Source organism: Heterodontus francisci, chromosome 24 (assembly GCF_036365525.1).
Source record: "Heterodontus francisci isolate sHetFra1 chromosome 24, sHetFra1.hap1, whole genome shotgun sequence".
NCBI classification, from domain to species: domain Eukaryota; kingdom Metazoa; phylum Chordata; class Chondrichthyes; order Heterodontiformes; family Heterodontidae; genus Heterodontus; species Heterodontus francisci.
In genome coordinates, this window is record NC_090394.1 from 67,506,205 (window position 1) to 67,522,840 (window position 16,636).

The following is a 16,636-nucleotide window of genomic DNA, read 5'->3' on the forward strand; positions in this document are numbered from 1 at the left end:
GGACCCAAAACTGACCCTTGGAGTACACAAATGCAAACCTCCCAGTCTGAAAACATCCATGAGGGAGAGGGGGGAGAGAGGGAGAGGGGGGAGAGAGGGGAGAGAGGAAGGGGGGAGAGAGAGGAGAGAGGGAGGGGGAGAGAGGGAGAGGGGGGAGAGAGGGAGAGGGGGAGAGAGGGAGAGAGGGGAGAGAGGAAGGGGGGAGAGAGAGGAGAGAGGGAGGGGGAGAGAGGGAGAGGGGGGAGAGGGAGAGGGGGGAGAGAGGAAGGGGGGAGAGAGAGGAGAGAGGGAGGGGGAGAGAGGGAGAGGGGGGAGAGAGGAGAGAGGGGAGGGGGGAGAGAGGAGAGAGGGAGGGGGAGAGAGGGAGAGGGGGGAGAGAGGGAGAGGGGAAGAGAGAGAGAGGGGGGAGAGGAAGGGGAGAGGGGGAGAGAGGTAGAGGGAGAGGGGGAGAGAGGAAGGGGGAGAGAGGGAGAGGGGGAGAGAGGTAGGGGGAGAGAGGGAGGGGGGAGAGAGGAAGAGGGAGAGAGGGGGGAGAGATGTAGAGGGGGAGAGAGGAAGGGGGGAGAGAGAGGAGAGGGAGAGGGAGGGAGGGAGAGGGTGGAGAGAGGGAGAGGGGGGAGAGAGGAAGGGGGAGAGGGAGAGGGGGGAGAGTGATAGGGGGAGAGAGGCAGAGGGGGGAGAGAGGAAGGGGAGAGAGGGAGAGGGGGAGAGAGGTAGGGGGAGAGGGAGAGAGGGGAGAGAGGAAGAGGGAGCAGAGAGGGACAGGGGGGAGAGATGTAATGGGGGGAGAGATGTAGAGGGGGAGAGTGGAAGAGGGGGAGAGAGGGAGGGGAGAGAGGGAGGGGGAGGAAGGGGGGAGAGAGAGGAGGGGGGAGAGAGGGAGAGGGGGGAGAGAGGGAGAGGGGGGAGAGGAAGAGGGAGAGAGAGGAAGTGAGGGAGAGGGGGAGAGGGTGGGGGGAGAGGTTGATGGGGGAGAGAGTGAAAGGGAGGAGAGAGGAAGGGGGAGAGAGATGAGAGGGGGGAGAGAGAGGGGGGAGAGAGGTAGAGGGGGGAGAGGGGGGAGAGAGGAAGAGGGGGAGAGGGAGAGGGAGAGGGAGAGAGGAGAGAGGAAGGGGGAGACAGAGGAGAGAGGGAGGGGGAGTGTGGTAGAGGGGGGAGAGAGGAAGGGGGAGAGAGGGGGGAGAGAGGCAGAGGGGGGAGATAGGTAGAGGGGGAGAGAGGGAGAGGGGGGAGAGAGGAAGGGGGGAGAGAGAGGGGGAAAGAGGCAGAGGGGGGAGAGATGTAGAGGGGGGAGAGAGGGAGAGGGGGGAAATAGGTAGAGGGGTGAGAGAGGGAGAGGGGGGAGAGAGGAAGGGGGGAGAGAGAGGGGAGAGTGGGAGAAGGGGGAGAGAGGTAGAGAGGGCAGAGCGGGAGAGGGGGAAGAGAGGTAGAGGGGGGAGAGAGGGAGAGGGGGAGAGAGGGAGATGGGGGAGAGAGGGAGAGGGGGGAGAGAGGGAGAGGGGGGAGAGAGGGAGAGGGGGGAGAGAGGTAGAGGGGGAGAGAGAGAGAGGGGGGAGAGAGGGAGAGGGGGAGAGAGGGAGAGGGGGAGAGAGGTAGAGGGGGGAGAGAGGTAGAGGGAGAGAGAGGGAGAGAGAGGGAGAGGGGGAAGAGAGGGAGAGGGGGCAGAGAGGGAGAGGGAGAGAGAGGGAGAGGGGGAAGAGAGGGAGAGGGGGAAGAGAGGGAGAAGGGGGAAGAGAGGGAGAAGGGGGAGAGAGGTAGAGGGTGAGAGAGGGAGAGGGGGGAGAGCGAGGAGAGAGGGAGTGGGAGAGAGAGAAGGGGGAGAGAGAGTCTCCGCTAATGCTCTGGGGACATGGGTTTGAATCCCACCACGGCAGATGGTGAAATTTGAATTCAATTAATAGATCTGGAATTAAAAAGCTGGTCGAATGATTTCCATGACACCATTGTCGATTGTTGTAATAACCCATTTGCTTCACTAACGTCCTTTAGGGTGTGTCTCCAGACCCACAGCAATGTGGTTGACTCTTAAATGGCCAAGCAGGCCACTCAGTTCAAGAACAATGGGGATGGGCAACAAATGCTGGCCGAGCCAGCGATGCCCACGTGCTGCAAACAAATTTTAAAAAGTACCCTTTGGTTCCTGTCACTGAGCCAACTTTGTATCCATACTGCACTTTCCCCTTAATTTCATGAGCTTCCATTTTCTTAAGAAGCCTCTCATGTGGCCCTTTGTCAAATGCCTTCCTAAAGTCCGTGTACAATATCTACTGTGCTGCCTTGATAAACCTTCGCTGTTACCTCATCTTAGAATTCAATCAAGTATATCAGTCGCTATTTGCCTTTTAAAAAATCTATGCTGGCTGTCCTTGATTAACCTACGCCTTTCCAAATGAAAATTTATTTTGTCCCTGATAATGGTTTTCAATAACTTCCCTACTACCGATGTTAGGCTGACTGGCCTGTAGTTTCCTGGTTTATCCCTCTCCCCTTTCTTAAGCAGTGATATAAAATTAACAACCTTCCAATCCTCTGGCACTATTCCTATATCCAATGAGGAGTACAAGTTTGTGACCAATGCCTCTTCTATTTCTACCTTTGCTTCTTTCAGCAACCTAGGATGCATTCTATCTAGACCAGGGTGACTTACTAACTTTCAGTAATGCTAGCCAGATTAGTGTGTCTTCACTATCTGTTATTATTCTGTCCATTACTTACTTCTCTTTTAGTTTAGCCTTCACATCATCTGCTTCCTTTGTAAAGGCAGATGCAAAGTAATTTAATACTTTAGCCATGACCTCTACCTTAACATGAAGATTTCCCTTCGATCCTTAAAGAGCCCAACCTTTTCCCTAGCAAGCCACTTACACTTTATATATTTAGATTAGAGAGATACAAGCACTGAAACAGGCCCTTCGGCCCACCGAGTCCGTGCCGAACATCAACCACCCACCTATCTTTCTTTTGGGCCTCCTTATCTCGAGAGACAAGGAGGCCCAAAAGAAAGATAGGCAATGGATACGCGCCTGGAGGTGGTCAGTGGTTTGTGAAGCAGCGCCTGGAGTGGCTATAAAGGCCAATTCTGGAGTGACAGGCTCTTCCACAGGTGCTGCAGAGAAATTTGTTTGTTGGGGCTGTTGCACAGTTGGCTCTCCCCTTGCGCCTCTGTCTTTTTTCCTGCCAACTACTAAGTCTCTACACCTATACTAATCCCATATTCCTACCAAACATCCCCACCTGTCCCTATATTTCCCTACCACCTACCTATACTAGTGACAATTTATAATGGCCAATTTACCTATCAACCTGCAAGTCTTTTGGCTTGTGGGAGGAAACCGGAGCACCCGGAGAAAACCCACACAGACACAGGGAGAACTTGCAAACTCCACACAGGCAGTACCCGGAATCGAACCCAGGTCCCTGGAGCTGTGAGGCTGCGGTGCTAACCACTGTGCCACTGTGCCGCCCTTTATATTTATAAAATATAGAGTTTTAGAGTTCAATTTAGTATATATCCTAGCTCTTATTTTACTAATTTTGTCTGCATTATTTCTATTCAATACTCAAATTCATGTCACTTTTAGTAATGAGTTACACAGATTGAAGAGTTTTTATCAAGTGGGTAATTCAGTTTATCATCCGGTTCGGCATAATTTCCAAGTTTGCAGATGATACAAAACTAGGAAATGTAGTAAACGATGAGGAGAATAGGAACAGACTTCAGGAGGACATGGACAAACTGGTAAAATGGGAAGACACGTAGCAGGTGAAATTTAATGCAGGGAAGTGTGAAGCAATACATTTTGGTAGGAAGAATGAGGCAGGGCAATACCAAAAAATGGTATAATTTTAGAGAGTGCAGGAACCAAGAGATCTGGAGTTGTATAGGATCATAGGGAATAGGAACAGGAGTAGGCCATTCGGCCCATCGAGCCTGCTCCACCATTCAAACAGATCATGGCAGATCATCTACCTCGACCATTTCCCCCACTATCCTCAGATCCCTTGATGTTGTATCAAGGTTGAGCTTCCACAGTCCTCTGGGGCAGAGAATTCCACAGATTCACCACCCTCTGAGTAAAGAAATTCCTCCTCATCTCAGTGTTAAATGGCCTCCCCCTTATTCTGAGACTGTGTCCCCTTATTCTAGACTCACCAGCCAGAGGAAACATCCTCTCCACATCTACCCTGTCACGCCCTAAAAGAATTTTGTATGTTTCAATGAGATAACCTGTCATTTTTCGAAACTCTCGAGAATACCGGTCCAGTTTCTGCAATTTCTCCTTGTAAGACAATCCCACCATCCCAGGAGATTAGTCTGGTGAACCTCCATTGCACTCACTCTATGGCAAGTATATCCTTCCTCAGATAAGGAGACAAAACTGTACACAATACTCCAGGTGCTTCTCACCAAGGTTTTATACAATTGAAGCAATACATCTTTACTCCTGTACTCAAATCCCCTTGCAATGAAGGCCAAAATATTATTTGTCTTCTTAATTGCTTGCTGCACCTGCATACTAGCTTTCAGTTAAACTCCAGAAAGCTTGTTGTGGAAGGACGATGCTGGAGCCTATCTTTACTCAATTTTACATTTATTGTACAGGGTAAAAGGATTACGAACATGTAGCTCCTCACTCAAAAACCTCCACCAGTCTCAGTAAGTGTCTGCTTGTCAGTGCTCAAGTAAGACCCCAATTAACACCCTCCACCTGCATATAATTAACGTAGAGTAGAAATGCAATCCTTACAGCAGCTTCCGTAGTTAAGGGAATAGACAGACATTTCTGTAACCATTATCATGAGTCCTGCATGGTGTGTTGCCTCCCTGGTGCCAGGGTAAAGGATATCATGGAGAGAATGCGGAATATTCTGCAGGGGCAAGGGAGTGAGCCAGAAGTTGTGGCACACGTCGGTACCAACGACATAGAGAGGGCAGGTACTGAGGTCCTACATTCAGATTTTCAGCAGATCGGAGGAAGTTAAAGAAGTAGGACCTCAAAGGCAGTAATCTCTGGATTACTCCCATATAAACAAATCCATCAAGGTAACAGAATAAGTTGAAATGGCTGTTAAAAAAGCACATGGGATCCTTGACTTTATGAATAGAGTACAAAAGAAAGGAAGTTATGTTAAACATTTATAAAACACTGGTTAGTCCTTAGCTGGAGTATTGTGTTCGATTCTGGGCACCACACTTTAGGAAGGCCTTGAAGAGGCTGCAAAAGAGATTTACTAGAATGGTACCAGGGATCAGGACCATCGGTTATGTGGAGAGACTGAAGAAGCTTGGGTTGTTGTCCTTAAAGCATAGAAGGTTAAGAGGAAATTTGATAAAGGTATTCAAATGATGAATGGCTTTGATAGGCTAAATAAGGAGAAATTGTTTCCAGTGGCAGAAGTAACCAAAGGACACTGATTTATGGTGACTGGCAACAGAGCCAGAAGGCGACATGAGGAGACACTTTTTAACGCAGTGAGTTGTTGTGATCTGGAATGATGGTGGAAGGAGATTCAAGAGAAATATTCAAAAAAAAAATTGGATAAATAATTGAAGGGGAAGAAAATTTACAGGGCTGTGGGGAAAGAGCAGGGGAGTGGGATTAATTGGCTAGATGCCCCAAAAGAGCTGGCACAGATACAGTGGGCCAAATGGCCTCCTTCTGTGCTGCATCATCCTATGATTCTACCTGCTGTTCTGTGCAGCATACATGTTCTCATTTATTTTCTACTGTAATCCATTGCATTTTTGAAAAATTTGATCAGTTAATCATCAGTTATTTTGTTTGCATATATGTAACATCAGTGGTGGGAGCTGTAATGGTAGAAATATGTTTTCTGCTGTGTAATGTTTGAATTTGGTTACAGGTGTGCTTAACTCTAATCAGATATTTGAATCTGTATAAAGTTGCATTGTTTTTCTAAATACCCATATGCTCAATGCTTGGTTGGAAACCTGACTTGAGAGGAATTAAGTGCGTAGAAACAATCTTTCTCTGGCATTGCGCGGGTCATTCTGAGCTCTGGAACTTTGTCAAAGGATCCCTTGGTATAAGTTTTATATCAGGTTCGTCAGGGTTTAGTTCCAATCAACAATGAGACCTAAAGGAGATAGAAACTCAAAGGCAAGTGAAATTTGGTAATTCAGTGCCTTTATCAGTATCCAAAGATAATTCTTAAACTGGGTAATTAATTCATTAAGGACATTTCTCATTATATTTCTGTAATGCTTTGTGCAGGCAGTATTTGACAGTCCTCATTCTTCATATTTCTGTTCATTGCAAATAAATAACAATCACCTCAGCCTGTAAATAGTTTTGTCTATATGTAGCATCTACCTACTTAAAAAAATTGTTGAATGAACTATCACCTATTTCTTTAAACAGATTATCTAATTAGAGTAATTAGTAATCCCTGGGGTCACACAACTCTGCAATTGCAGATCATCAGATAGGTACAGTTTCCAAAATGTGACGAAAGGACACTTCATAGAAACTATTGTGAAACTCCTGAGAGAGAAGAAAGCATTTTGTAAAATACTCAACTCCCTACCTTGTTTCTATCTAAAATCATGCATGAAGAATGATGACACATGCAAGGTACCAGAGAGCTGCTGATGCTTGAAACTGAATGAAATGTTGCATTTCTTTGTCTTAAAAAGTATTCACATTTTGAATTCCGACAATGGGAGTATTTCAGCAGTTAAGCAAAGCCTTAAAATTTGCTCCAAATGTGGCATTCGTGCATATTAGACAAGGCCACTGGTTTACTGTGATTGGATACATTGAATTCCATTCTCGTTACATGGAATTCTGAGACTTTTTGCAATGTTTCCTGGAAAACCCTTGCCATTGCCATCCAGTTTTCCACGAAACATATAAACTGGTGTCCTTGAATATCAATCTTTTATATTTGCCAAAGAATCCAGCCATCTACTGCCAATGCAGTATTGGTGCCCCTAAAACATTGCTGGCACATTGTTCTTTCTCGAAGTCATTGTAAATAAGTGTGTTCTACTTACTAAAATTGAATTCGATAAAACTTAATGGAGTTTAAGAACTTGCATTTTTCTATCGATTTCAGGCTGATTTACACGACATTATGTGCCACTTTGCAGCTGGCACTACATCTGCACTAGTAATTAGGGTGGTAGTTGGTAGCTTCTTTTACCACAGAGTCAGCAGGTTGTGGGTTCAAGTCCCACTGCGGAGACCTGAGCTCAAAATCAAGGTTGATGCTTCAGTGCAGTACGAAGGAAATGCTACTCTGCACATTTTTTTTAGATGAGCTGTTAAACCAAGCCCTTATCTGCTCTTTCTGATAGACAATGGAGAGCAAGGGGGTTCACCCTAGTGTGCTGGCTAGCACTTATCCCTCAACCAACGTTATTTTTTAAAAAATCATCTGATCCTTATCATCTTGCTGCTTGTGGGATCTTGCTGTGTGCAAATTGGCTGCCATGTTTTTTAATATTGCAACAGGAAATTCAAGAGTGATGATGATGCCATTAAAAGTCAGGGGAGATGTTTAGGCCTTTTCTTGTTGGAGATTATTATCATCTGGATATTACGTGGAATGAACGTTACCCATCACTTATCAGCCCAAGTCTGGATGTTGTCCTGGTCCTGCTGTAGGCTGCCATGGGAGGAGATGTGAATGGAACTGAGCACTATGGAATCATTCATGAACAGCCCCATGCCTGACCTTATGATGGAGAGAAGGTCATTGATGAAGCAGATGACGATAATTGGGTCAAAGATGCTACCCTGAGTATGTAGTAATGACCTAGGGTTGTGATAATTGGCCTCCAAAAATTACAACCATCTTCCTTTGTATCACATGTCTCCAGCCACTAGTGGGTTTCACCCTTGACCCCACTGACACTAGCTTTGCTAAGGTTCCATGATTGGTCGAATGATGCTCTGATGTCAGGGGCAACTGCTCTCAGCTTTCCTCTGGCATTCTGCTCCTGTGTCTATTTCTGGATCAAGGTCTGATGAGGTAAAGAGCTAAACTGAGCATCAGCAAGTAGGTGCCTCTTGAAAGCACTGTTGACAACACCCTCTGTCTCTTGGTTGATGATTGTGCAGAGGTTGATTAAGTGATAATTAGGCAGGTTAGATTTGTCCTGTTCTTTTTGGGTTGGAAATTTTCCTCATTGTTGGCTAGGTGCCAGTGTCTGCACTAGAACAACTGACCTAGATGCACAGCTAGTTCTGGTATATGGTCTTCAGCATTACAGCTAGGATGCTGTCAGAGGCCATAGCCTTCAGTCTAAAAGCCGGCTACCCAACCCAAACCCAATGGGACCCGACGACGTGTCGGGATTGGGTCAGGTCGGGTTGCACTTCTGGGTCCGGCATTCGGGCTCGGGTCAGACACGCTCTATCACAGGTAAGTGGCTTCAATGTTAATTTAATTTTTGGACTAGAAAGGTGGTTTTGTTACAGTTATTTTAAGCTTGTGCAGATCAGCAACAAAGTGAAAAACGGAAGGTAAGTTAACTGATGGTCAGGCCGGGTGCGGGAAAAAATGGAAGGACTTGGGCCGCAAGTCCCGGGTCGGGCTCGGGTCGGATGTGGTTCTATCGGGCTTGGGTCGGGTTTTCTTTGCAGACCCGAGCCGGCCTTTACTTACAGTCTGTCATGTGCACTCAGCTATATTTTAATGTCATGTCGAATGGCTGGTCAATGGTATCTATGATGGTGAGAACCTTGGGAGGATATTGAGTAGAATTATCCACTTGGCACTTTTAGCTGAAGACGTTTGCAAACATTTCAACCTTGTCTCTGCACTTGTGCTGGGATCTGCAATAATTGAGGGTGGGGATGTTCATGGAGCCTTCTCTTCTGTTAGTTTCCCTGATTATTCACCACCATTCTTAACTGCAAGTGGTCAGACTACAAAACTTTATTCTGATCCGTTAATTGTGGAATAGCTTAGGCTTCGCCTATAATCTACTACTTTTGGTGCTTAGAATATAGGTTACCCTGTGTTATAACTTCACTAGGTTAGGATCCCATTCTAAGGTGTTCTTAATGCTCCTGTGAAGCCCTTTGGGGCATTTTATTATGTGAAAGGCACCATATAAATGCAAGATGTTGTTGTTGTGCCTGGTATTGCTGCTGACACACCCTTCTACACTCTTTATTGAAGCAGCATTGGTCTCTCAATTTGATGATGGAGAAATGAGGATCGTGCTGGGCCATGAGGTTACAGATTGTGGTGGTATACAATTCTGCTGCTGATGGCCATGGTGCCTCATGAGTGCCCACTGTTCCACTGTTGGGCATCTAACTCTGCCCTTAGTTTTCCACTTAGCCTGGTGGTGATGCCATGCTACATGATGGCAGGTATGCTGACTGTGAAGCTGAGACTTTCTCTTCATCAAGGACTACGTGGTGGTCACTCCATCAATGCTATTGTGGGGATTTCTTTTTAAATTTCATTCATTCACAGCATGTGGGCATCACTGGAAAGGCAATCATTTATTTCCCATTCCTAATTGCCCTTGAGAGCTGCTTTAGTGACTTACTTGGCCATTTCACAGGGCAGTTAAGAGTCAATCACATTGATGTAGGTCTGGAGTCACATAGAGGCCAGACCAGGTAAGGACAGTAAATTTCCTTCCCTAACAGATGTTAGTGAACCAGTGGGTTTTTATATCAATCCAGTAGTTTGTAGATCATCAATACAGATACTAGCTTTTTAATTTTTGTAATTCACAAACTGCCATAATGGGACTTGAATTTATGTTTCCAGATTATTAATCCGGGACTCTGAACTACTAGTCCAGTAATATAATCACTATGCTATCATACACTGCCTGTGGCGGGTAAGTTGGTCAGAATGAGGTTAAGCGGGTTGCTCCTTTGTGCTACTTCCCTTGTCACCTAACACAGGCCTAGTCTGGCAGCTATATCATTTAGGACCTGGATAACTCAGTTAATGATATTACTACCGAGTCACTCATGGTAGTATCCATTGAAAGCCCACATCCAGAGTACAATCTATTTCCTTGCTTCCTTCAGGTGATATTAAACATGAAGAAGTATGGATTCATTAGTTGAGGAGGGAAGTATATGGTAATCAACAGGTTTCCTTGGCCTTATTCAACCTGAAGTCATGAGATTTTTGTGGGATTCAGATTGTATGTTGAGGGCTTAAATGTCAGCCCAAGTATCATTGTACCCGGTCTATCTGCCAATAGGACAGATGGTGATGGAGGAGTCTAGGATGCTTGCTGATAAATGTCACTCAGTGAGTTACAAGCATGCTAGACCGTTGCTAGACTAGTCTATGGAATGGCTCACCTCATCTCGGGGACCAGACAAGGAGGAATTTGCAGGGTTGACTGAGCTGGGATTGCCTGAGTCTTGTTCTGATTCAATGCTTGGGTTGTTGCTGCTTGATCCTTCTAATATTTCTCTGAGGTGTCTTGTTCTGATTGTTTTACAATTTGCCAGGCCATTTTGGATTGTGTTAAGAATAAACCACATGTTATTACAGTTTATAAGAGGTCTCTCTTCCTAACACGTGATACAAAGACTCCATAGCTATGTTATAAAAAACTTAGCAACAGGCAAAAGGATACAAGAAGCTTGACACTTTTTGATCAATCACCCCCTACTTGCCATATCTCGCAATCGTTTTCTTTCTTCAGGACTGTACCTAATTCACATGGACAACTATTGTGCAGATCATCAGAAAGATTGCCTTTCAATTACAGTTTGCTTGGGGAACTGCCCTTATCATAACAAGACCTAAGTGATTTCCCTGGGTGTTCACAAACATGACAGTAAAAAAAAAATGTCTTAGGAACATGTTCACAATTGTGACAAAGTCTTATTAGACCACATTTATAAAGCACTTGATCTTCTGTCAAGTGTTTGCTGTTTGTGATACCGCCTGAACCTTTCAACAGCCTTAAGATACACTCCTGTTTAATTATTATTCTCAGTGAAATATGCAGGAGTATTTATTTCCAAGAGCCCTCTTAAAGAGTAAATGATGCACACAAGGGTTTCACTGCAGGATTCCAGGACTGTATAAATAAGCACTGCTGGCACACTGATACTCCTGAGTAGTCTTCCTGTCCAGGAAACACTTGCAATCTATATTCATACTGCTTCCCAGGACTACATTGCTTATTCTTAACTCAGCAGCTTCCAATAATATCAGGAGTTCACATTAACCCTTACTTCATTAAGCCAGTGTCCATAGTCACCAGTGTAATAACAATTGAAATTAAACCATCAGTTAAAAATGGATCCCTGCTTGTCAGTAGAATAGTATTTAGCTGCGCCTGTGTTGCAAAGTTGCTAGCCACTTGAGGGTCAAATGATGTCATAAATCACGAGAGCAAAGTTGGATTAGTTTATATAGTCACTTGAAAGCTGAGGTGGATGAAATTACATAGTTCAGATGTATTGCATGTTATTGCAGGTTAGTTCTGAAAGCTTTAAATAAACCTTGCAATACATTAACGAAAGCAAAATATTGCAGATGCTGGAAATCTGAAATAAAAACCGAAAATGCTGGAAATGCTCAGCATCCTTTTCAAGTCTGTGACCTTTCATCTGATGAAAGGTCACTGACCTGAAACGTTAATTCTGTTTCTCTCTCCACAGATGTTGTCAGACCTGCTGAGTATTTCCAGCATTTTCTGTTTTTAATATATTAATGAACTTGTTTCAGCACGCTAGATGCTGGCACATGATATGGGATCGTTTGAACTAAAGTCATGTGGTTCTTGGTTCTGAGAAGACGACACTTGGCATCATTAATGCAGCTCCACAGAGTGAACCTGGGCAGTGGTGAGATACAGTGTAGGAGGAGATAAAATTGTATCCACCATAAATATTAAGAAGTGGTTGGGAGCGGGTCCACAACTGTGACAGAGAATAGTGTGTGGGGAGTAGATGGAGTTCTGGGTATGGCAAAATACTTTTTTGTTTGCTGTAAACAGTCCTAGATCAATTCTGGGAAAGGTTATGTAAAATATTCAGCGATCAAATCAATGACCCCAGCCAAGGACAAGAATAGCCACATGTTGGGCTGACTTTCTTCCCCTGGCTGGACTGACACAAAGTCTAGTCATGCTGACGAGAGGGATTTTCATCCGCTACAATCATTAACAAATGCAGTTGCAATCTCCACTCTCCCTTCACTAGTGGTACAAACCTACTGCTACAACTTGGGAGAAGGGAAACAATGATCTGCATCAGGAGGGGTCAGGGGTTTGACCAACCCATTTTGTGATTTTCCCCTCTCCGTGATGGATGAAACTCTATTAGCCAGTTGCTCTGATCTTTATCAATGATAGATCCTTTTAATATTTTGGTTTTAATTATTTCCTTGAGTTATATCCCACTACAGAGAGATGGGAATGCTCAACGACTTTACCTGGACAGAATTTTATAACTAAACACATAATGGACGATGTGGATGAGTGCCGTGTACTGCACAGCATAAGCATGGGCAATGTGAGCCTTGTTCTTAAATGATGTGTATCGATTGTGTACAACTGCGCTTAATTCAACAGTAAAAGGCAATTTCACTTTGTGAGGTGACATGGGTGAGGACTGCCTTCCTCATCTGTAATTATCTTGTGAAATGGTGCAACACCAAAGAGTATACTTACCTCTGCCTTACACCATACTAACCCTGGTAGTGCCAACAATACAATGGGATCAATCTTGACTGTGTGTGATAGTGTCAAACAGGTGATAGTGAATTGATAGCCTGTTTTATATCTCTCCCCATTCCTGTTTCTATTGAAGTCAATTTCCCCCTCTCTTTCCTCAGCTACACGGTTAAAGCAGACACTCAGAAACATCAATAAAGCTTTTGAAATTTGCACTTTTTCCAAATTATTTGAAGAAAAACTAGTGAGCAGAAGATGCTCGAATCCAAAGAAAACTATTCCACGAGTACAGTTAGCTGGTGTGACTAAATTCTGGGAAATTAGGTACACTACACATGTTCAAATTAAAATTAAGCTCACAGAGCCACAGCTCTGGGTAAAAATATCAAGTCCAAACATAAGCTTTTGGTAGAGATGCTCGTGTTCCTCTTGCTGTGCCTGTGATTATACTGCGACATTGCTTCAATGAATGTTTGTTGTCTGCCAGCTTCAATTTCCCATATCGGCATTATGTTATATCCTTTAGGATTCCAAAGAAAACCAACACTTTCTACATTTAGCATTATCCTTCCTAAACAGTGCAATAAATAAAGAGAGGAGGACAGGTCTTCCTGTGAAACTGTCAAGTTATGTGTTGTGTGGGGGACCACTTGACAGACATTACTCTTTCTTTATATTTCGAGAATGGGCACTACTCATTTCCTGAAGACAGAAATAAATAAACTGTTATATGTTAAATGGATTTGGCACTTCTGAAAAATGGAAAAGAAACAATACTTTTAATTCAAGGAAACTAGTTTTACATTTTTTTTATTAAATGAAACCGTTGTCCAAAGCTACCATTCGGAAGTGTAGATTTGCTTTAAGTAGACGTATTTCAGTATGCAATAGTTTTAAGACTGTTTTGTGAAACATGTGCACATATAAATGTGTACCTATGTGTGTATGTGTGTTAGTGAGATATCAGCAGTACTAACATGGCTTAAAAACACAAAATCAACAACTTAGATTTATAAAATGCCTTTAATGTAGAAAAACCTCACCCATTTAAGACAGAGATGAAAATAACTTTTTTCTCTCAGAGGGTCATGAGTCTTTGGAACTCTCTTCCTCAAAAGGCGGTGGAAGCAGGGTCTTTGACTATTTTTAAGGCAGAGGTAGATAGATTCTTGAAAAGCAAGGGAGTGAAAGGTTATTGGGGGTAGGCAAGAATGTGGCATTGAGGTTACAATCAGATCAGCCATGATCTTGTTGACTGGCGGAGCAGGCTTGAGGGGCCGAGTGGCCTACTCCTGCTCCTAATCGTATGTTCATATGGTCGTACTGTGCTTCTGAGGAGTATAATTAGACAAAGATTGACACTGAACCACAAATGAGATATTAAATGGAAATCCATGAAGTTCCTCTTCCTTTCTGATGGACAGCAAGACTTGAAAATTGGACTTTTCCCAATTACGATTCTTATGAAATGTTCTTATATCCTATGCTTTGTCGATTGTATATTATTTTTGGCGTGGGGCTCATCAATGCAAGGGACATCTTTGCTGGTGAATGAAATATTTTTGTGTAACAAGTACTGCCAGGTCAGATATAACACAGCATAGGTTAAATACAGTAAAGCTCTCTTCTTTCTGCCCTAGCAGCTTGACTAAACCCAGCCTTAGCACAGCATACTCTACTGCACCAGAATGACTCGTTATCACTCCTTGCACCATTCATCTTTATAGCTTCTCTGAGTGAGATTGCCAAGTATTGGTCATGAATGTAGAATTTTAGGTATTTTTGTACTGTGGATCCATGCACAATGAAAACTGCTCTGACACGGTTCAAATTAATTTTCCAATAGTGAAGAGATCTTCGTTTTATCAATCTGAGTCAGATTTAAACCAGGTCTCAGAAATGAAAGAGTAGTGAATTAAACCATACACCTAACAGTTTATAATGAAACTATTATCAATGTAGAGGGTGTATTGATACTTCTTAACAGGCCATGTGAACTTCTCTCCAAAATTTCACGATATTCAACTGTTACTGTAGGTGCCCATCTTTCAGATGAGACGTTAAAGCGAGGCCATGTCCGCCCTCTCAGGTGGATGTAAAAGATCCCATGTCACTATACGAAGAAGAGCAGGTTGTCCTTCTCGTGTCCTGGCACCATTTATTCTTCAACCAATCCCGAAAAAACAGGTTGTCTGGTCAATTATTTAATAACTGTTTATGGGATCTTGCTGTGTTCAAATTGTCTGTTGTAATTCCCATATTACAAAGATGATTATACTTCAAAAATACTTTGGGATGTCCTGAAAGGCACTATACAAATGCAAGATTTTTCTAAGTTTGGATTTTTTGAACTATTTGAGCATTGTTCTTTCACGGTAAGTCCTCACCCTTACACCTGACTGCAACAAAGTTCTATTTTGACAGTGGATGCATAAAGAGAAAATGTAGTTTACTGTTTCATTGTCCTTTCTTAATCATTTTTCCCTCTTTGCAGATGTTGCTGGATCTTGCTGTGTATTTCCATCATGCTCTGCTTCAGACTTCCAGTCCTCTTTATTTGAGCCGGCTGGTGCAGTTGGACATATTGGGATGGGGGGTTGGGGAGGGACAAATCCAACAGTAATCAGTTGTCTGGCTTTAATTTCACTTTGTTTTCGAAGGCTTAAGTGAATTGATGATCAGGTGGGAACGTACATTTCTAAAAGGAAGGCTGCTGTTGTCTCGGACTCCAGGGCTCCCCCTGCAGTTGGAAACCATACGGCCGGCTCCTGCCACTCTTTTTGACGTCTCCCTAATTTCTAGGAATGCCCCTTCCGTGTTACTATATTTGGAGGTGATTTCGAGGGGGAGAAAAAACACCCATTCGGTACGACCCGGACTTTAAGACACCTCCAAGCACAGCCGACTTTTAAAACATTGCCTTTTGCAACAAAAACGTGTCAACATCAGCAGCACTGCACCAGAGAGTATGGGAGAGGCAAAAAGGCGATGCAATTTATGTTGCCAACACTGATCGGATTGGGGATAACGATGTGTCTAGATCTTGGGGAAATAATTCAGGCAACGGCTTTTAAGTTTTGTTTCCAATTCTGAGTCTCTCCCACATCCCCACCCTCCCTTCTGTGTCTGGCCCCAGACATTAAAAGCGGTGGCGTGACCACGAAGACATCTCCAAGAGTCCTTTAAGCAAATGTGATCTTGGAAAAATAATGACTCAGGATTTGCCAAGAAGGAGCAGGCGAGAGGATCACTCGTGTTCTGCGGTGTGAAGGAGGGAGGGGACTAACGCCGAAGCTCTGAAACTTCTCAATCCTCACGAGTGAGTATTCGGTCTAATTTTGACCATTATTCGTCCTTTTTGACAACAGTCTTTTAAAAAAAACAAAGTGGAGACAACCCCCGGGGGGCAGGGGGGTGGTTGCAATTCAGACATGTGCGGGTGTTGCATGTCTTAACCTTTTCAATGTGGCGATTGGGCAGATGTGGATTGCGAGACGAAAGCGCTTGTTAAAAAAAAAACAAAATCAGGACAAAATAGGCGAAAAAAACTTCTATTCCAGCAATATTTATTCACATTTCGGCTGCAAGAGAAAAGGCTTGGAGAGAGCAGATGGGAAGACGCGAGCTTTACGTGACGGTAATGTAAATCTATGACATTTCGCGTAGACACAGACTAGACTACTCGTGGTCCCTTGGTTATGATCAAGTCTCATTTTGATAGGATCTGATCGCCCAAGTATAATCGTGCTGTGTGTGTGTGTGTGTGTGTGTTTAAAACGTCGCACTGTAGCAGCAGATACAATATTCCAGTCTGTTGCTCAATCCCGACCTTCTGGAAGTTGCGTAAACAGATCTGTGGTGTAGCAGATTTATTAACAGTTCCTATCGGCATTCCGATAAACGCCGAGGCAACGCCACAGTTACTAATTAATAAATACATGTTAGACGCTGAGCGAAAATAAAGTCAGAAGCGAAATTAGCGTGTGAAAATTA